Source organism: Pezoporus wallicus, unplaced genomic scaffold (genome assembly GCF_028554395.1).
Source record: "Pezoporus wallicus isolate ANWC-B61680 ecotype Strahan unplaced genomic scaffold, APGP_CSIRO_Pwel_v1 contig_1181, whole genome shotgun sequence".
Lineage (NCBI taxonomy): Eukaryota > Metazoa > Chordata > Aves > Psittaciformes > Psittacidae > Pezoporus > Pezoporus wallicus.
In genome coordinates this window covers 6,520,696-6,542,450 of record NW_026641428.1, presented here as the reverse complement: position 1 = coordinate 6,542,450, position 21,755 = coordinate 6,520,696, and the positions used below count along the sequence as shown (strand labels likewise).

Below are 21,755 nucleotides of genomic sequence, written 5' to 3'. Positions count from 1 at the left end.
GCGGGAAACCAAAGAGCGAGTGTGCTGCAGGAAGCAGCAGAGAGACCATGCAGTTGAGCATGCACACGGGTAACTGCTGAAAATGCAGTTAGGTCAAGCTAGCCGGTATATTGCGGGTGCTGGACGTACAGCATTGAGCAAAGTGACTTGATGGTAACAGTGGGGTAGGAAAGGATGAAATCCCTCTCTCCAAACTTCACAAGCCCCTCAGGTGTCTGTGAGGGGTGTGTTACACCCTTATGCATTTCCTTAAATCCTAAACATACTGCAAACTGCCTGCCATGTGTTGGATTTCACTGCAACAGCCATACTTGCTACTAAAGCGAAAGAACAGTGTTTAATTACAATCTGAATACTCTCCCTTTTATGCTGAATTGTAGGTTAACACACGGTATTTAGTGTGAATGAGGGGTTGCTATGTTTTCTCCCTTACATGGAACTGTTTCCACTAGAATTTTGTATAATGAGATAAAAATATTGTGGCCAGGCATATATGACAGGTTGCAATTATTTTGAGAAAAATAACTGAATTTAAAAAATATATTGTTGAAAAGTTGGATTTATTTTTTCCTACAGTGAAATTTAAATTTTAAATACAGGCAAAGGAGGTATGGGTACAACTCTTTGCCAGCTGTATATGTGTGCTATTTTTCGTCACAGAGATGGCTCCTAGCAAAGTGTTCTCTTTACTTCTCTGGAAACTGAACAAGGTATTATTCAAAATAAATATTTCTCTTTGTAATCCAAGCAGAGGGTAAAACCAGTCTTTGGTTCAGTCTAGCTGGCTGAATCAACTACAGGCAGAATATAGATGGTTTACCCTGATTAGCCATGATTAAAATAGGGCTACAGTACATGTCCCTTAAGACATGTAACAGCAAGGGAATGAACTGAAGCAGTTTGTTTTCAAGTATGTCCCTCAAAGTGAAGACACAGACAAAGAAGGTGAGTTTGTGTCTGGTCCTAAATAATATGTTTACATTGTGGCTTTTTTCCTGCTAAGTCCTACTTAATGTTCTAAAACTAGGAGAAACGTACGTGTCAACTATGGAAATACAGAGCAAGTTCTATGAAGTGTTGGTATAATGCCTTCTGCTTCCAGTAATTATAAACCACCCAGAGAACTGCATAGTCTGTAAACTTTTGAGAGTAGAACTGGAGAAGTATAGAAAGTGCAGGGTGGTGAGTACATTCAAAATATGTGGAGAAATATGTATAGCCCCCCAGCACCCTTGACTAAAGGCAGGTATCAACAGCTAAAATATCTCCAAACACAGACGCATAATTACAGAGTAAGAAAGCTGTTAATTTAGAGACCAGAAAAAAATTCATTTTCTTGCTTCTAAATTAGCAAAGACTTCTGCAAAGCACATTTTATGGTGTGTGTCTGCAAAGGGCAAACCAAGCTGAAAGAGGAATTGGAGACAAGAAGAAAACTTTCCCAGGTGGCTACAGCATTTATTATTTAACTTCAGCAGATAGATCCACCTTAAGAAAGGTCCAAGGAGCGAGATGGAAACCAAATACAGTCAAAGGAAGTTGGGGATATGGGTGTCAGGTTGTCAGTAATCTGACAGCTATGGTAACTACCCTCTAATCCAGCGGCTCCAGCCACGCTCTCGGCTGACACCACAAGGACTGACTGACAGCTGAAGAGCGGGCACTTTTTACAGGCAAAAGTGACATCCAGTCTATTAAGGCTGACAAGCACAAAGCAGAGATTTGCCCTGAATGGTTGGTACTGAAGCCTAGTAAAGGGGTTATTTGAAAGGTCTTAGAGAAAGTGTCAGACTCAAGCTCAGATGATAACAATATTGTAATGATAGCACTGGACAATGAAGTGTTATGATTGCCCATACAGGCCAGGAAGATTGCATGTGGATATTGAGCTCCAGAAGCCAGTTTACTGCAGAAGAGTCTCAAAAGCAAACATGTAACAGTTCTAACAGCAGTCTTTGTCAAAATCTTAAAGGTATTTTTTGCAGTATGTAATAGTCTACTTGTGCCTCTGTCATTTTTGCTCTGGTGTCTAAGGAAAAAATTAGCAGTAGGAGCAATTACTTCAGATCCTCCCCCCCAAAAATACAAATGACAAAACAGTGTTACACTTAATTTGTTGATTGTAGGTTAAAACAAGATGTGAAAACTAATGTTCTTAGTATTGAAAGTATACAGTGATAATGGAAATAGTTGTAAATATGAAAAGGGGGCTAATAACTACATGTTAAAAGATTGTACTAGCTAAGCAGCTAACTGGTTTTGTGAGGCTCCAGAAGGGTGAGATCCTTTGTTATAACAGAATCTGTTATAACAGATAGCTGTTGAGTAGTTTTAAAAGGAAACCTGTTCCTTTCACAGCAAAGCTCTTCTGCTTTATCAGTTTTCATACTAGAATATAACATTTAATCAATGATGAAGTGAGATTTTATTTTCTTTCTTTTGACACGGAAACTTAATTCTGTAGGCAGCTGCCTCCCAGTCTCTGCTCTCCCTAGTACTATTCTTCGGATCCCCCATCTAGCACCCACAGCCAGTGTTCTGGGCTGGTTTTCCAACAGGAGCAGTTTCATTCAACAGTTAAAACATATTGCACCATCTACTGATTCTTAGAAAAGGTAACTAAAAATCTGTATAATTGTCTTTCCCAATGTCAAAGTGATCCTGCAGTTAGTTGTGGGTTGGTTGGTTTGTTTGTTTTTCTTCAGATACTTTCAGGAAGTTGTCCCTTTCCATTAGATAACTTTATGTAGCCCCTACCCATTAGCTGTATCTAGTCTAATGGAGAGAAGACTCAGTTTTATGTCTCTCTTGCTATGACTGCATTTTCTGGGGAAGAAAATTTACAAACCAAGATTAACCAGATCAGGTTTAAAAGCAACTCAGATTCTAATTGCCAAGAAACAAGAATGGCCAAATCATAGTCATTGCCTGGAGAATGAAGATTTTACAAGAAAAAGCTTCTAAAACGTACACGCGGTTTGATTGCCAGTGGGTGAACTCTCCAAGGCTGGAGTAATTGCCATCCATTGCTACTGGTTTTCAAATTATTGCTTCAAAGCAGTACCACGTGCTAAGATGAAGTATTTGAACAGCAATGTGACTGCTTTTGTTATTCAGAATACCAAAGAGCTGACACAGCATGTGTCTAGCTGGCACAAATTTGTACTTGTGCATAGAACCAAATAGTTGGGACTTGAAAAATCAGAAAACAACCACCAAAACCCCAATCTCATCAGATAGGCAGAGACCACCAAAAGTGACAAAACTTTGGTACTGAAGATCAGTAAAGGTACTACCTGTGCGTGGCTAAACTTGAACAGTTTACAATGCAGTGGGTGCAAACAGTACATATAAATCTGCATTCAGCCATGTCCTTGGCCAGATTTGGCTTCTTGAAGGTTAGTGTAATGGTACACCATGCCTTGCTTGGGCAATGAGAATTCCTACCAAATTGCTAGAAAAAAATGCACAATACTTGAGCCCAGGATGAGTGCTAGAAACCTGGGCATCCTTGCTTTACAGCTGCTGCTCTTGGTGGACTTATATTAGGGGTGTCTTACTGCCTTGTTTCCCAGTAAATAGGATTTTTGGATTGTGTTTAGTATATAGTGTTACATTGAGAAGGCAAAGGAAAGCTGAAAAATATCAGTCTAACCTTCAACTCCTTTCTTTTTTACCTTTTCTCACTTTTTTCTTCTTCTCTTACTAGCCTTGATCTACTGCATGACAGTGATTTTGCAGCATTCTGCATCAGCACCTCAGCTAAATTTTGAAACAATAAAGATGACACAGAGTGCAACAGCAAAGCCCCTACCACTGGTGGAAACATTTCTGTTTGAAGATGAAGACATAATTTCAGGTTTGCTCCAAGCAAGTGGAAGAGCTGGTGCCAGTTATTGACAGTAGGAGTAGGTACAGCTTTTGGCTGAGAAGCCAAGGCAGAGCACATGTGGGCTTGGGCAGCCATGCTGACCCTGACCCTGAGGTGCTGTGGACCACAGAGACAGATATGTTATATAGATTGACTTAATGAGATATGTAGATCCTAAATGGGATTTAGATTTCATAGTGAACATTATAACTACTTTGCTGAAATTCTTTACACTACCATGAAATTCCCCCAAAAGTTCTGCTCTGAGCTGTGCAAGCAATTTGTTCCTCTATGTGTTCTGGACTTCTTGAATATTTTGGTGACATGGGTTCCAATTGTCTGAACTGCTAAGACCAATGAGTAGAATTGGGTCTCTTGACTGAAATATATGACAAATATATATTTTGTATGAATGTTGAAACCCACTGCTTACAAAGACAGGCACTAAGTGAAAATTATGTGAATACATTAAATGCAGTTACTCATCCTGTAAAACACACAGCACATATATTTCCACATTTGTTTAGCTCTGCTAATATACGTATATATATGCTGTGGTTTGCAGTTTGTGGTTTGTTTTGGGGTGTTTTTTTGGGTTTGGTTGTTTTGGGGTTTGGGTCTTTTGTGTGCTGGGATTTGTTCTCTGTAAGCTAAGATTTGCCTTTATATCTTTGCTGAAATGCTCTTCAGTTCCATGTATTGAGAGAAAAATCATGTGTACTTCTGGGAAAAAATTTCTTTGTTTGATCTGTTTTGTGTTTTGTTTGAACAACAATTTAATTCCATTTTTCCACTACACCAGATCTTACAAAGGGCAACCAAATCCCCTTGCAGATTTTATATTTCTAGAAGTAGGACACAAATATGTAATTTTTGGCAAGAGTTCTGTATAAAGAACTACCTGAAACCTGATGCCAATGTGTTTTCTGTATTTGCTGTTCTAAACTAAAAACCTGCTCACTTACCGTGTAGTAGCCATCTGTCATTTACAAAATGACACATCCAATTTAAAACCACTAGGAAAGAAAATGTTTAATCAGAATTTTAGGAGTAGTTGCTAACTACAAATCTTGAAGGCCTAACTACTTTGCTATTACAATGCAATTTGTCTGACAAGCGGTGTGCTCTGCTGTAGGGGACATACAAGAGCAAGTCAGCATCACCTTGGGCAGGTTACTTTATTTGTCCTTTGCCCCAGTTTTCCAGTCTGTAGAATGGGAAATAGAGATATCTTTCTATTTACAGGAAAGGTATTGACAGGAGAGAGGGTTCAAGTGGGTTATTTATATCTGTCTTCCACTAAATTTTTATTACATACACTTGCCAAAGGTATTAGAAAATACTGTAGTTTTTTGGATATTAATGTGAAACTTGATGGTGGAATTGTTTGACATGGTGAGATTCAGTGGGGTGGGAAGCCTGTTTTAGTTGTGTTTTGCTAGGATATAACTAGGAGATATAAGCACAGGCCACTGAAATAGAAACTTTAGCAATGAAAATCTTCACAAAAGTTTTATATAACGGCTGCCTCCTCCAGGGTCATCAAACTCAGTCCCTTTGCACATTAAATTTTGCTAGATTTTTTACACATATATCGTGCTTGGTCTGTATTATTTAGTAATATTATTACCATAAGTTCCTAAGTTACAGAGTTAACCCTGCTTAAATATACAAAACAAAAGAAAACCCCTGCCCTCAGGAGCTCAGCTTAACCAGATGAGACAGATGGAGATGTGAAATGATTCACCCAGGATCACAGCAGAAACAGGAGGTCAGTCACAGACGAAGGTCTTCGAACTCCAGGTGGATCCAGCGAATTAGGCTGCCCTGGCTCCTCTGGGCTCCTCCTTGGAGTGATGCTCTCCTTCAGGCATTGTCCTGTTTGTTCTTTCACTTCTCCGAACAGAAAATCCAATGTGCTGTGGAGATAAAGTTCTAAATGAGTTTATACTGGGAAAATAGAAATGCCTGATGTTAGAAAACAGAAGCTGGTTGCAGTATATCCTGGATGTGTTTCAGAAAATGGATCTCTGATGATGTTGTAAGCTGTTTAAAGCATGCATAAAGCCAAGAGAAATGTAAATCTTTATTAGCATCTTTCCTTTATTATACTTTAGCATTTACTGTTAACAGTTGATTTTTAAGCATGGTAAGCGAATCCATTGTCCATACAGTAGTTGTGGAAAGCCTTGCAGCTTTAAAAGGAAAACAAAAAAAAAAAAATAAAGAATGATCTCTGAAGACCTGAAGAGAGAAAAATTGGATAATAAACGTTCAATCAGTCTGAGGTATTTTGTAAATCAGAGCACTTTTATTTGGATATACTATTGTTTAACAGCCAGTTTAAATTGGGACCAGCATCCTGATTCTGGACAACATGGCTTTTATTGGAAGTCCCTGCCACTTTTAAACATCTTTAATACATTTTAAAAATAGAACTGTAAAAACCAGTAACCAGACTTCAAAGCAGACATGTTGTGCCAGAATTACGAAGCTGGTGCTGATTTTCACTGGTTGTAAAGCCTTGGGAGCGCCCTGCGGTCTGTCCCACAGTGATAAACACCAGGAGTGCAGGCGGCTGGTGTGGGAGCACCCACCAAGAGAGGGCACCCTCAGCATCAGGGCAATGTGGGAGCTTGGACCCTTGTCCTCCAGCCTCGATCATCTGCTCATGCCACTGGGCACCAACAGTATGTCTTGTCCTTCAGGAGAGATTTTGGGTTTCAGGGAATGGAAAAGAAACATGTTAATGACAAATTAGGGTCACAAGTCTTTCACTTGTTTTTGGTGACCCCCAGCAGCATATTGCCCAGGGAAAACTGAAGGCCACCCGTATGCATTACTCTGCATAAAAGCTTTTCTTCCAGAGCATGTTTGTTCTCCACCAACCATTTAAAAAGAAGTGGGTCCAAAAGAGGTTTGTGACTTTGCGTCTTTGCATATTTGATCCAGGAGTGGTTGGGTAGAAGAGTCTGTAAAAGTGATATAACACTTATGTATGATAGTGATGAAATAGCCAAGGGGAAAGGGTGGAAGGAGAACACTTCCTTTTCTTTATGTCTCTGTTTAATATGTGATAATTTCCTCATGCTAAGGTGAAGAGAGAGGCTCTGCTGAGTTAAACTGGTAGTGCTCATCTGGAGCTGCACCAGCCTGAACTGGAGACTGCCTTGGAGTTTGTGTCATTTAGACCTGTTTTGGTGAGGATTAGACCCAGTTGTTTTTCAAGCAAGCACTGGCAGAGTGGCTATGGCACTTGAGCTAAATACTTCTTCACTTGGCTTACAAGCAGGTCCTCTAAAGTATGATAATTTATCAGTAGTTTGCTTATGGGCTACCGTTGCTGTATCCTTCTCTCAGGAAAAGCACTACAGCAGTGTGCCCACATGTGGAGACCTTTCTTGGTAGCTTTTTGCAGTGTGTATTTCGGCACTGCTAATGTTATAATCTAGGAAAGTATTGTTGCAACACAGCTTGCCAAATCACTTTGAGATGAGTAGACTACGACAACTGGTTTAGTGCCACCTTCAAATAGGCAAAGATGTGAGAGGGATCTCTTCAGTGACGTAACTGCAGAGACTGTTCACCTGGGAATAGGTTAATTGCACACCTGATGCAACTGCAAAGCCACCTATGCATAACTAAAATGAGCACATATCTGACAACTGCACTGAATTTTAAAAGAAATTTTAAAATATAGTGATTATAGAGCTTCAGGGCCTTCAGCACTGAAGATTTTATTTATTAAAGATAGACTCTGCATTAAAGTTTTGGAAAATTAGGACCAAAGATGTGCTTCACTAAATGATCAGTGGAAGAGCTTCTGGCAGAATGTGAATTCATGACCATTTTAGGATTATCTCTGGCTATAGCTTTGGGATGCTCTCTTTTTGATTTTACCATTAGAGAATTACAACTTTTGTTATGTATTAGAATCTTACTTTTAAAAGCATAGGTGCTCGTTGGCACCCTTCGCAGAAAAATTTCCCGCCGGTAAGTGGTTCCTGGCATAAAGGAGCTATTTGATATTTACACGTGACCATCATTGTGGTTTCAGATCCTCTTACAAAATTTAAATAAGGTGTCTGAATAGCCTACAGAGGGCTCTTACAGGTCTTTTTTTCTTTAGTTGCCTTGTCAAAGGAAGTCAGGATTGGTTACAGTTGAATTTCTTCTTATTTTTTATTTCCCAACAGTGCTGTATTCGTCTAAGATTTCTCCATCTTAACAGATTTAGAGTTCAGTTAATTCTAATGCTGCTACTGTAATTCTGGAGAGCAGGTTACTAGCAGTGCCCAAGATAGCTGGTCTCCTCCAGATACGTTGCGTACGTAACATCCTCTGCAAGGAAAGAGGACTCAGCTTTCCCCACAGGAGAGGGGATTCATTACTGATGGTGCTGACCACACACGCAGCCCCTGTCCTTCCCAGGCTCTCTAGCTTTCAGGGTGTTAGAGCTGAATACTGCTGCCGCACACAGTGTATCTAAATCTTGGCAGGGGTTAAACAATCTTGGAAGAGATTGCTGACTGCACACTTGGCAAAGGAGCTCTTTCTGGGAGGAGGGTGCACCTCATCAGGTCCTCTGCTGCTTTTCTTTACTCCCACATCGAATTACTGCAGTGTTCCCTATATGGGACTACTCTGGAAAGCGCTGTTGAACCACAGGTTGATACAAGCAATTTCTGTCTGCTTACTAAGCAGCTGCTAAACAGATTTTTTGGAACGTTATGAGGTCCATGATGCCCTCAAACAGGACATCCAGTGGGAAGCAAACCACCCATTGCTACGTATCCACATGCAAGAGCACGGGGGATGCCGTGCGGGTATCTGCGCAAGTCCATGCCTGTGTGCTGGGGAGGAAAGTCCCCACAGCAGAAGCGTGCATTGCTAGGAGCAGTGCCACAGCCCTTGCTGCTGCTTTTGCCACTGCTGGCTATGCCAGCATGGTTAGCCGTGGTACTGGGTGGCAGACCATACATTAATGTGTGTGTGGGGGGGTGGTGAGGCAATCAAACTGCTTTGTTAGGGTTTGGCTGCCATCCTGGGTATAAAGAGCTTGTTGTTTAGTTAGCATGCGTATAAAGAACAATAAAAATAATGAGGAAGGGCAGACAGAGGATTGTATTTGACAGTTTTGAGTTTCTCTGGGTTTTAGTAACAAGCACTGCTCTTCCGAAGTTCCTTACAACCCTACTTTATCTAGCTATTGAATTTCTTGCAGGTGTCCCAGCATGAGCACAGTATCGGAAATGTAGTGAGGACCTCAAGAGAGTGCCTAATCTGACCTTTTGCATGGAGGCTAAATCAAGATGCTTGACTGTCTGGCTTGCCCTTCACAGGGATATTAGTGCATAGATACTAGTTCCTGGGCTGCCTTACACACCTGTAGATATGCACATTAAGACTCTCTATTGGTTACAAGCAAAGTGTAAAGGGCAGCAGGCTGAACAGGGGCTGTGGGAAGGTCTCAGGAGCTCGTGTTTTTCACTGGCATCTATTAACAAGTTGGGGCTAAATTCTCTACTTTGAGGAAGAGGCCAGCAGAGAATTTTACAGCTGTAGACAAATATCTAAAAGGATTTGGCTCATTAAGCGTTAGCAACAAAACACACAGGAATGCCTGAATATATTTTAAAAACAAATAAAGTGTAAGTTAAATACACAGAGGGTTTTCCTTTCACTCAGAGGATAAATAAGAATTTTCTCATCTCTTGCTAAAGGTCTTGCAAGCATGGACTTTAATGTAGTTCAGGAAAAGTGTACGGATAAATGTATTTATCATTACTTGAGCAACCCTTTCATCTCTGGAAGGGTTCACTAACTAACCACATTAAGCAGAGAAATTGATGTTTTCTTGGGCTCTATGGGTGATCCTAACTGTTTTTTTCCTCAGTGCCCCCATGACTCGGCTACCTGTATTTCTGTTTTCTGAAGGAAGTGGTTAAGAAACAAGTGATAGGCTTGAAATCATTCTAGCAAGTAAGTATACAGAATTGAAATGGAACTGGGAATGATGGGTCTTGATCTATTCCACTTACTGTCTTTGTCATTTCTTCCTATGACACCCTGTATTGTAAACTTTAATTCTGTATGGTGGGAATCTTACTTATCTTCATCAAACTCAGGGAGGCAGTAAAATTCTCCTCTGATCGACATCAGAGAAAATACCTGTTTGAGGAAGAAATAAAATATCTGTAACTGTCTATGAGTTGTGATAATGTTATTAGTACCTTGAAGTGACTTATTTTCTAACATCAAGTAAGTGATATCAGGATGCTTCTTGTCTAGCAGCCTTGGAGATTGCCCTTCTGAGCTGAAATTCTGGAATGGTTAAACATCATGCCAAATTACAAACCACTAAGTTTGTGTAAGATATAAGTGCTTGAGCACTTTTACAGCTCTTTGTTTGAGATGTTTGGGGAAAAAAGCAAATAATACTTAGCATTCCCATTCACAGAGCTACAAAAATTTATTCACTGAGATTAAATCACAGTACGGTGAAATGAAAGCATGCATATATTCCTGATAGAAATTGTGCAAACTTAAAAAAAATAAAAGAAAAGGCACCCTCCCACTGCTGTAGTTAACGGAGTTCTGCAACTGCATTACAATGTTTGCTTTAGGAAGAGTACTTACACTGTACATTCATTGAACTTCATTCAGCCTATATGTTGTTGTTCTCAGAATAAGAAGGCACTTCAGTTTGCATCAGTAGGCACTACTTACACGTAGAACAGAATATTGCCAGTATAAACTCAGTCAAAAGTCTGAGTTGTGGAATTAATAGAAAAGTTATGTTCCCTCTACAGACAAGCATATGAATAAATATGAATGATTTATTCCAGCATCTTGGTTTCTTTTTTTTTTTATTATGAGTTACAGCCTTCTATATAATACTTGTTTTGTTTCAGCAACATTTTCTGTAATGCTGCCCAGCACTGTTTGTTCTTACAATAGGTGGAAATTAAAAGAATTTAAAGGTGCTAAACCTAAACAGTACTGATTATTCTCTTTCCAGTGATATAATCCAGCCCCACACTCTAAAATCTCAGCATCCTTAGCCTGTTGGGCTAAGTAGTTGAAACTAAGTTTTTCTTTTATTTTTCAAAACTTGACTGGAAGTCACTAGCAAACCATTTTCTCTCACTTAACTATTAAACTGTGAGAAAGCTCTAAGTTATGTGAACTTTCCCATAGAGCAAGATCCTGTCTTGGTATTTTTATTGCCTTTGGGAGGCTCAGGTATGATGAATTTTGTTACATAACACACGAACTTGGGGATGATCCTGGCTCCAGTTTTTAGATACCAGTGTTCCCCTGTGAAAAGTCAGTTAATGGCCTGAAGAAGCAAATAAGTTTGTCTGCTGTGACCTAAATAATGTTAAAAATCAACAATGATGGTGAACTGCTCAAAACTGCAGCCTCCTGTGCAAGGGTCCTACACAGAGGCCTTTGTGAAGATACATGTGCATACTCTTGACAACAAGAAAGGTAGAGTGAGCTGTGTCTGACAGCTGGGTCCATCCCAGCCAGTGCAGATACAGGTGGCTCCATGCTGCCTTTGTTAAGTTGTCGCTGGTTCTGTTCAAGGTTGTATTCAAGGTCTGTGTACAGCAGCTATGAACTCTGCAATTACGAAGTGCTTCTTAAAATTGTCATGAGAAAATCAAAGCAGAAGCAATATTAATAATAGGATGGCTTTCCTTCATTGTGGTATCTATTCCCACAGTTAGGCTCCCATTTTACCGTCTGATCTTCATACCAGTAAGAAGAGGTAGTCTTTATCTAGGACAGTTTACAGTCCAAACTAACAATGGTTTAAAAAGGAAAGGCTAATCTTTATGCCCTTTGTTCTCTTATTTCCTCAGTTTTCTACTTGAGTTAGAAATTTGTTAGGATTGATGGCCATAATACTCAAAACTGATACCTGATACAAAGTTATGACAGGTTATAGTCTTTATTAGCATTTACCCTATGGGGGGAAAAAACAAGAAAATAAATTGGTGAGGAGAAAGAAAAGTAAATAAAGGGTTAAAAATGGGAAGGTTTGTTGATAGAATATCCTAAACCATAGAATGGAATCTTTCTTGTTTCTGCTTTGGTCTGAGTTTTCTTCTGTGTTTTTAGAGGAGAGAAGAATGCACTTAACTAACTGCTGTTGGTGTGAAAAAAGTCCAATTTTTTGCATTGGTTTTGAAGCCTGCTCAGTGAATTTCCTTGAAATCAGCAAGGTTTGTGCAGGTCACTAATCTGAGATAATTAGTTCTGGAGCTGAGCCAGCTAAAGGGAAACTCATCTTTTGCTTAAAGTGAGCAAACAGTGCAGCATGACAAGGGAGGGAGGGAGAGGTCTGGTGACTTGTGTTATAATGCTTGTTTCTGAGAGTTGAGTTTTGGATGTGTAACGTGAGAAAAGAATCCAAGCAGAACTTGGCATGCAAAGAAAGGGAATATTGCATCTTGCCACTAATTCTGCATATGAATTTGCAACAGGGAGGAATAAATGGGTAAGAGAAAACTAGGGTACAATTTTGAGAAACTCATCCAAAATTTAGATATTTAACAGTATTATAAGAGGAATTAGGAATAAAATTTTTAAAGAAACACTGGTGCTTTATTTCCCAAGATGTGGTGTAGCAGCAATAGCCTGTATGGAGTGGATCCCATGCTCCTTCCACTTCTGCTCTTGCCTGCAAGTGATTCTTACAGAGGCAGGTAAAGATAAGCTAAATATTCTAGATTTTTGTAAGTATGAGAAAAGGGCTGAAGAAAAAGAGCAGTTCTGCCTGTATTTAGTGTTGCCTTTTGTTACAAATCAGGAGCAGGTACTTTCAATCTGCTGGCAAAACTGGTGTTGTTGCAGATTAAAGGGCATCAGATACAATGGATCAAGAAAATATACAGAAAGCCTTCAATTGCTGAACCAGGAATATCTGTTGTTAGTGACAAGCTTTAGGGATAGACCCATGTGATAAGTCTATCTCAAATTTGTTTACTTTTACGTACGATGGATGCATTTCAGCTGATGGAGGCTTAAAGTTTTTGTTAAGGTCAGTGATGATATAGCATATGCTGTAATAATCATATTTTTTCTGTCATGGATCATTTAATTATGTTAATTAGCATCTTGGCAGAAAATGCAGTGTGGCAGAGCCTCTGTCACCCAAGGATCCTCATGGGATTCTGTTATTTCCCATGAAAACCTAAAAAAGAAGCTACAGGGAACAATGGATTCAGATAGAAAATAGTAAATGACTGCTCAGTAGAGAAAGCAGATGAAACAGCATTTAATGTATCTTTGCTATAGATTTTAGAGCCTCTGTTTCATTGAAAGACAGCTAGTACATGCTGGACTCTAAGTCACTATTTTCTTATTGCAGAAGAATGTCTCCTAACTATATACTGGATCAGACAGTTGTGGTTTTCTTGCTTCCTGTCTTTCTGTTTTGCAGTAACAATAATTTCTTGGTAGCCTGATGGTGACCCTGGGATAATCACCTTTGTTGGTTAATTACTTCAGGGAGCAAACATGGGATCAGATAATCTGTGAGTGATTAGCGGGTCTGGAAATGCAACGAGACTGATAGCTTTGTACATGTGTGCAAATACATACATGTGGAAGTGGACTGTTTGCTCATTCACTCCTCTCTATCACCTATTAAAATATTTGACGTCACTAGTAAAAAGGGTGAATTTGGGATCAGTGATGGGTGCTTTGCCTGCAGCTGTGAATATGTAGTCAGTAGTACAGACAGATGAACTCTCAAAGTTGTAGCAGCAAGTCATTGTGATGACCATTTCAAAAGATGGAATCACTCATTAAAAATTCAGGCCTGCATCTCAAATCACCATATGGATGTCACTATAGCCTGTTCAGTAACTTACAACACATATTTGACCCTACTTGGGATTTATTGAATTAGAGAGCTTCTTTTAATTGTTTGTAACTACTGATGGATCTGAATTTTACAAACTTATTCTCACATGAGGGTGCATTTAATATGCACTTTCAGTGTGTCTGCCAATGCAGAGCCATATGCTATATTTGACATTCTTGATTATAGTGTGTTTAATGTATCAGCAGTACTTCTGCTGCATTAATAAACAGCATTTAATTCTGTATGATCTGTATCAGTTTGGGTCTGAATACACAAACATACAAGTTTAAAATTTAATTTCTACCACTCTATTTCCAAGTAAAATATTTAGTAGAAAGTCAACAATTAGGCATGGCAGTAGGCATATTTAATTTCAAATATGGGACAGTTGATGTCATTCAAAGCATTATAAATGCTTTTTGCATATAATTAGCATTGTGCTCAGGCCCTAATATTTCAAAGACTCGGATACATGTTAAATCAGTGGAAATACTCATATATGAAGAGTTAAGCAAATGCATAAATGTCTTTTCAGGACTGGGAGGTAGTTAAGTGGAATGCTAAAAAATACCATTATGATCTTATCTAATCTGAAAGAGTGCAGTGTTAATGTTTGCTATTTTAGCCAGTTGTGCAAGTACCACTTTCACAAACACTTCTAAATAGGAAAACATGGATATTTTCAAGAAAAAACCTCAGGCTGGTTGAATAGATTTTACATTTTTGGCGTCCAGTATTAAAACGTGCTGTTACTGCATTAATTTCCATCTAAGCGAAAAGTAGCAATATGCTGCTATTTCAGTGTGTATAAGCTTGGTGGCAGATTTTTTCATCAGTGGCCAGGAACCATTTTCTTGTTACTACACTGAATTAAAAATTTATTAAAAAAGAAGCTCTGTTTGGTGTAGAGAGACAGTTTGTAATGCTATCAGTGTTAAGATAACGATATTTATTATGAAGAGGAGGAAATTATATGCTCTGCAAAGGAGGTCTGGGGAAGATGTCAGAAGTCACCCTGTCAGGAACAGCAGTGTGGTCAGGATAGCCATGCTACTCTACTGATTGGGTGTGCAACATCTCTTATCCCCTTTGTTGGCTGTTCAGATGTGATTTTTTTACATGTTTAAAATGTATGAATAATATTTATTCCCATTTTGAAGAGTATATGATCTTTGGTTAAATAGTGCTATATAAATGCAATATTGTTATATATAAGAAGGTATTAATAAGATTTCTAAGATTTCTTTAAAATACTTACTAGCTGGCTTCTTAAATGGCTACTTTGAGGATGCAACAATTTATGTCTGGTAAGTGTAAAAGACCAGCCACTGAAAATGCCATTTCCTGAAAAAGGATAGCTTTTGAGTTTTACAGTGGCCTAATAATCTGTTTATATCTTCTGTTTTGTTTTGCTTTTACAAAAATAGATGGTGCTGTGTTCTGCTAATTCTGATTCAAAGGGATCTAGCTGAAGTCATGGCCCAGAAAATGAAATACCTATGCATTAACAACATGAACACAGTTGTCTTTTTCTGCAATTAACTGGTCATGTTAGAAATGTGATCTTGCATTTATAGGGTTAAAAACAGTATGGAATTTTTAGAAGTGTTCTGTATGCAAAATATGGCCAGCTGATGATCACAGATATTACCACCCAAAATCTACAACTCTGTTGCTGCATGACACATTTATGCTTGTTAAAACTAATCATGCCATTTTAGTTTAAAAAATGTTCCATTTGTATCTGCATACTTGCTACTGACAACATGATTATGTTTAAAGATTTCTGCAAATCCTGTAATAAGAAGTAGGTGATAAAACGTGGTGTTCATCATTCATTTAAGATGGCCTTTGCTGTATCCTCCTGAAAAGTTCCAGACAGAGCAGAGTAACTCTTCCAAGGAAGTTGTGCTTTAGATCTCAGAAGGAAACACTTCTCTCCATTTCCCATTCCACCAGCACTATTCCATGAGAGCTGGTGGTGAGCCCAGGCTTATTAGATGCTGAGCAGAAATGAGATTTCTGTGAGAGATTGCCGATTAGACAAACGGAACACTTTCACTGATGCCAGGAATATGGAAGTGGTGACAATTCATTAATTTAACATTACAGTTATTTCCAATATCAACATGGTTCACTTCAATAATGTATCTAACTAAAAAAATAAAGAAATAAAAAACATCTTTCTGACTTAGTTCAAGTAGTCACTTTTATGTCAGCTAAATTTCAAATAAAAATTGAAAAACCTGAATTTCAAAGGATCAGTACCTGAAAAAATATTTAAAGTTATAAAAGTTTTTCTGCAGTGTCAATATGACTGCAATAGCTACAATGAAATTTTTCCCTTAGTATGATTTTATTTAACTTTCAAAATCTGAAAAACATTAATAAGCTGTAAAAGAACCACACTCCATCTGCCACTCATACTCAGTGGCTGTTTTAAATATTACTGTAAATACTGATCTGAGAATGCTCAGCATGTTAAAAAGTTAGAACCAAAGAACAAATACTACAGAGGGCTGAGAACCTCCATTTAGTATTTTGGTGCCTCTAAGTCCTATTTGCACAAACAGAAATATACCCTGAACTGATCAGAGTTTGTGCTTTTGATAAAACTTCTTTCTCTATCAGAAAATGACAGGTCATCAAAACAGATTTTTTTTTTTTCATAGCAATTTTCCACTTTGCTTAAATGTTGTCAAAAAGATTTTGCATGTGTCAGATGGGATTTTTCTTTGGAGCGAGAGGAATTAACAACATTATGAAGGAGATGCCCATTTAGGGGTTTAGAAAGATATCGATTCATATCTTGTTTGACTTGGCTCTGCTTGGGTTTTGTTTTAATGTTGAATAGAGATTAGTTTTGAAACCTCAACATTTTTCACAAAACAATGTTTTCCAGCCCATCTCTAGGTTTGAGGGCTCTGAGTAAGTGCAAAAGGTATTCTCAGGCTTATAAGACAGGAGTGAATGCGTTTATTGATGCCCTTGAGAATAACATTGTGTAGCAAGGATTGGTAAAGTGAATAATCAAAAAATAGAAACATTTGAATGCATATTCCAAATTCTGTGTATGTATCCTAAGACTGGGTTATGGTTCTGTAAGTATTGCAAACTAACTAATTTTAAATGAAATTTAAACCTGATTGAATCTCAGCATGAAGATGCCAGCATTCAAATTGATTCATTAGCTGACCTGAATTCTCTGATAAAATTTACTAGCATGCACAGGCAGAGGATTTATCCTGGCTGCTGTTCATGTCATTAACAGGAACAATCACTGGCAAGATACACATAGCATCAACCCACAAAAAAAAAAAAAAAAATTATTTTAAACACTTCAGTTATTTAGAAAAAAGGAAATGCTCTATCATGTTCAAAATACTTTTTTTTTTTTTTAACACCTATCACCTTACAACCAGTATAACAGCAAAAAGGCAACACAATGGAAGTTTTTGTTGAGCAGAGTATGCTTGCTTCAAGAAGCTGGTGTGCCAATAGAGGCACACATCAAGTGAAGCTAACATACTGGGTGAATTATGTGTCCCATCACACCAATGACTGCAGAGCCATAAAACCACCCTAAGTGTTCTAGTTACAATCAATTACATCATGCTTTAATCACATTTTAATGATGTATTAACCAAGATTTCAACAGCAATTAGTTTAATGGGTGTTTGCTTTTTTAAAACTATTTTAACTGTGGCTATATCCAGTAAGATTAAGAAGGGGAGGAAAAAAAAAATTAAAGCATTGATTGTGACCTCTTTCTTCTCCAGCAATTTCATGTGATGGGACTGAAGAGAAAGATTTTTCAGTTACTAAGCATTCATGATTTTTAAGAAATAATGTGTTTGACTTTGCTGTCGAACATATATACCAGGTTGAATATATATATACCATGAGATTTTTCTTGTCCGGGAAGATGCTGCAAAATCTAACATACTACACTGAAAATAGTTAATGCATCTCCTGTCCTTTAGTGCAGAAAGTATTACAATGCCTATTGATATCTAGGCAAAGATAAAAAAAGCATGAAGTAAAATTATTAATTATACTAATTTTTAATAGAGAGGTTTAGAAAACTTCTGCAGCTGCTTGTAAAATTCCCATTGATACACATTTTCCATATAAAAATCTGACAAACATCTCTGGGAACCCAGCTCCTTTTAAAGCACTCCTAAGAATATTAACTGACAAAGAAAAGGGATTTCACAGCAAAACCCACATAAAAACCTATATTAGGAATGATACCGAACTTAAAGAATGTTGTAAAATGAGAATGGAAAAATGTACAAAATGAATTCATGCCCATTTACATGCTTTCAGTCAGGCTACCGGATAACAAAGCCTCTGTCTTTGTGTTAACACTGCAGATTAGGTCAAGTTTTTACCCCTCTGAGCTCTTTTCCTGTAAATGACGGGTTTTGATGTGAAACAAGCAACATGTCAAAGCAAGTTGAAAGATGTAGGCATTTTATGCCATGTCACAATGACAGGCCGGTGAATATTTGGGCCATTAGGGGCTTATTAGTGAATAAATGACCAGATGGTTCAGTGATGCACAGAGATGGACAGAACTGGATGCTACTAATCAGCACTGTCTGTACTTGATGTCAAATCACATGACACAGTAACCCATGGATACCGAATAAAAGTTACCATTAGCAAGTCAATTTGATATCTGTGTGGCGTAAACAGACTTATAACTGCACTTCAGAGCTGCCTGTTGTTAAGAAGAAATAATGGTAGAGTATTTAAATAAACACACTCTACTCTTATCAAGTTATGATAAATATAACTGGAATTTCAATTCCCAAGACCTCCTTTTTATTCTGAAGAGACTGTGGAAGGACATTTACATATTAGACTACCTCCACAGACAAAAAGGCTGGGCTGGAAATGCTGTAAAAGAGGCACTTTCTTCGAACACCATGGTTAGCAACATCAAGTGATGCTTTGTTTGTGCATTTGTCACAGGAATGCAAACTTGGAGAATAGGACCTGTTTTCGGGGGGGGAGGCCGTTTGCGTTTCAGTGGATTCATGCTTTGATTTTTTTATGGATGTTGATACATGTTTGCTTGGCACTACCCTAAATTTTTCCCATGGGTTTTTAAATATTTTAACAAATCCTTGTTAGCAAGTCATTTCCAAAGCGTTGCATCAGGGTGAGAAGCTTTAGGTGTTTAGTAAGGACCGCATCCTGATCTAGGAGCTGATCCTGAACCACTACTGCAGAGTAGGAAACTCCAGTCTGAATGGAGGGGGTAAGCCAAGTCTGGGGATAGGGGAAGAGTTGCCTCTGTGCTAAATCTCTGTGAGCTTAAAATAAAAGGAAGTTTTGCCTTGAATTCGGGGGAAGTACGTTTGTAGGCTGTGGCAGTTTGAGGTATACCCTCACCTTCAAGCCCATGACAAACATGGCAGTAATGCACTTTCATGAAGCAGAAATAAATGCATATCTGAGGCATGCTTTACTTCTCTCTTATGGTTTTTTATAGCAAATGAGAACAAATACAGTGCTATGACTAATGATTTTTTTTTTTATGATGTACTGATGTGATTTACAAGGTGTTTTGAAATGCTGAACGAAACTTGCTTGAATTTTTCAGTCTGAAGAATAGGATGTAAATGGACGTTACCCCTTTTCCTTAAGGGTGATGATATTGGCATATGAATTTTATGTCGCAGGTTAATAATGCAATAATGGTTGGTGGCTCTAGCCATGTTTAACCATGAGTGCCACTCGATCCTGATTTTCTCTCTCTTGTTCCTCTGTGGAAAGAATATGGAAAGAATTTTACAGTATGAGTGATCATGGAAATGGGAATTTGCTGTTCCCATGGTTAAATAAGGAATTGGGTATGAAGTTAGGGAAGTCCAAGGAATACTATGTGAGCAGTCAGAAATATGCTTGTATGTTGAACATACTGAAAACTTGAAATAGCAAGAAATATAGCAGAATGGGTTAAAATTGTGGAATATGTTGCCTATTTTATAATCCTTGTTGTAGCATGGATGTATTTTTATAGAGAAAATACAAAGATAATTAAAATAGTATATATTAATTACACAGGGTTGTCCTTTGGGAAGATAATGCTACACTGCATATATTGCTATAGTAAGTATTGCAACACTGTATTAGATAAAAAGCTAATAGTCTTAACTGCATCTGATCCAGTGATCATCTGAAGATGCCTGGGTAAAAAGTAAAAGGAAACAGGACATACGTAAAGGGATCCTTTGGATGGAATTCATAGTCCAGTGATGTTATTATGGAGGCTGAAAATCATGGGTTAGAGATGAGATGGGTTAGAGAAGTTCATGGGAGAGAGCTCACCAGCGGTTATTAACAACAGTGGACTGGGTTCATTCTCTAGCTTAGGAAACCCTTATAGAATCAGTTGCTGGAGGCTGGGAAGGACTACCATGCCAAGGATGCTTTTAGGTTGATCTTGTTGCTTCAACTTGAAAGTTAAAGGGATAACCTTCAGTGATCATTGCTTGCTTTTTTCATATTAAATTCTCCAATGATGCAATTTAAAAATCCCTCTAAATATTTAGGGAAAAAAAGTGCTTTATAGCTTATCTGTTTTCCATTCATTTTGACACTAGACCTAGAAATGAGACAGGCCTGCAAGCTTTAACGGAAGTCTGAAAAATGCAGTGGTTTACTCAAAAGGTTCATCTGGCCAGCCCTGAAACCTCAGACTCCATTTCAGACTGAAAAATAATTTTTCAGTGGATCCGGGATAACTTCACTGATTTGTGTAGAAGCCATTGCAATCTTGGTAGTTTCAGCACAGGCTAAATTAAAGTTTATGTTCTTATAACAAAAACAACAATCCTCCCTCTACCCTTACCCCCTGCAGTTGAATTCTGTAGATAGGAGAGCCTACAAAGAACTAAAGAGAAACATCATATAAACTCATGTGAACACTTCTTTAACAGCATTCATTTATTTCCTGGAGGTTTTATTTCTGATGTAAAGGGCAATTACCACTCAGCAGATTCTTGCTGTAGTAGCTTTCCCCTTCCAGTTGCAACAGAATCCTTTCTTCTCATGGTTTTCCTTGGTTTTGCATATGAATTGATGGTCCAATATAACTCTTTGCAAGATGTCAAGACATTCAGAAGGGTTTTTTTTCTGAAAATAAGGATGTTGACATTGTGTTGATGACAATAGCATTACTCCACAAGAAGCACAACTTCCTTAGAGCAGTACTACCTTATAGAAAGATCTCATTTTTCAAAAATTTGGTTTTGATGGAGAGAATTTTAAAAATTAATTTCCATGGGAAAACTTTCAGTATTGAAATATGTAATATTTGCTTGGCAATAATAAATGATTTTGCAAAGGGATGTAAAATAATTGTTGTCACTTATGGTGGCTGTCACACCAGACAATGGTTGCTCAGTGGAAATAGTCAAAATCCCTCAGCCAAACCCAAGAGAAATATAGTGAAAATCTGGGTGTCTCCGACCTGTCATTGTTTAACTGCAAAATGTATGTATCTGATAAACGTATTGTAAGAAAGGGTTAATATGGGTGTGCATGCGAATGTGATGGATACTTTCCCTCTGACTTTTAGGTTTGCAAGTGCACGCCAGTGCTTTATTGCTGGCTAGAGAGCTCGAGCCATCTGAGTCCCTGGAAGAAACCTTTCCCTCTCCTGCTTTGTGGTGCCAGCTTTCCACCCAGCCTGTACAGTAGAGATGAACATTTGTTCTGTGACTTGCTTGACACCAGCAAGGATTCTGTGGTGACATGGAGGACATAAGGTGTGCAAGAGCCAGGGTTTTGCCAGGCCTTCAGGTGAAGACTACCTTGTTATTCTTCAGTTTTCCTAACTCATTCATAACTTGAGCCAATCTAAGGTAAAATGCATCAGGTAGCATATATCTGTAAAAATAAAAACTTGAAAATACAGTTCAGAAGCGTTTATAAAAGGCAGAAGTGATGACAAAAAAGATCTGTATGTGTAGATCTGCTTAAACTAAG

The 21,755-nt window shown here is 38.2% G+C and overlaps 1 long non-coding RNA gene across 1 annotated transcript in view; it reads left to right on the top strand.

Annotated features, from left to right (window-relative positions):
• Positions 1-21,552, top strand: part of LOC130607034 (uncharacterized) — a 151,865-nt gene extending 130,313 nt beyond the window's left edge. Inside the window, exon 3 of the long non-coding RNA XR_008974140.1 lies at positions 21,346-21,552. This is a non-coding gene — a long non-coding RNA (uncharacterized LOC130607034). The remainder of the gene's footprint in view (positions 1-21,345) is intronic.
• Positions 21,553-21,755: the final 203 nt, after the last annotated feature.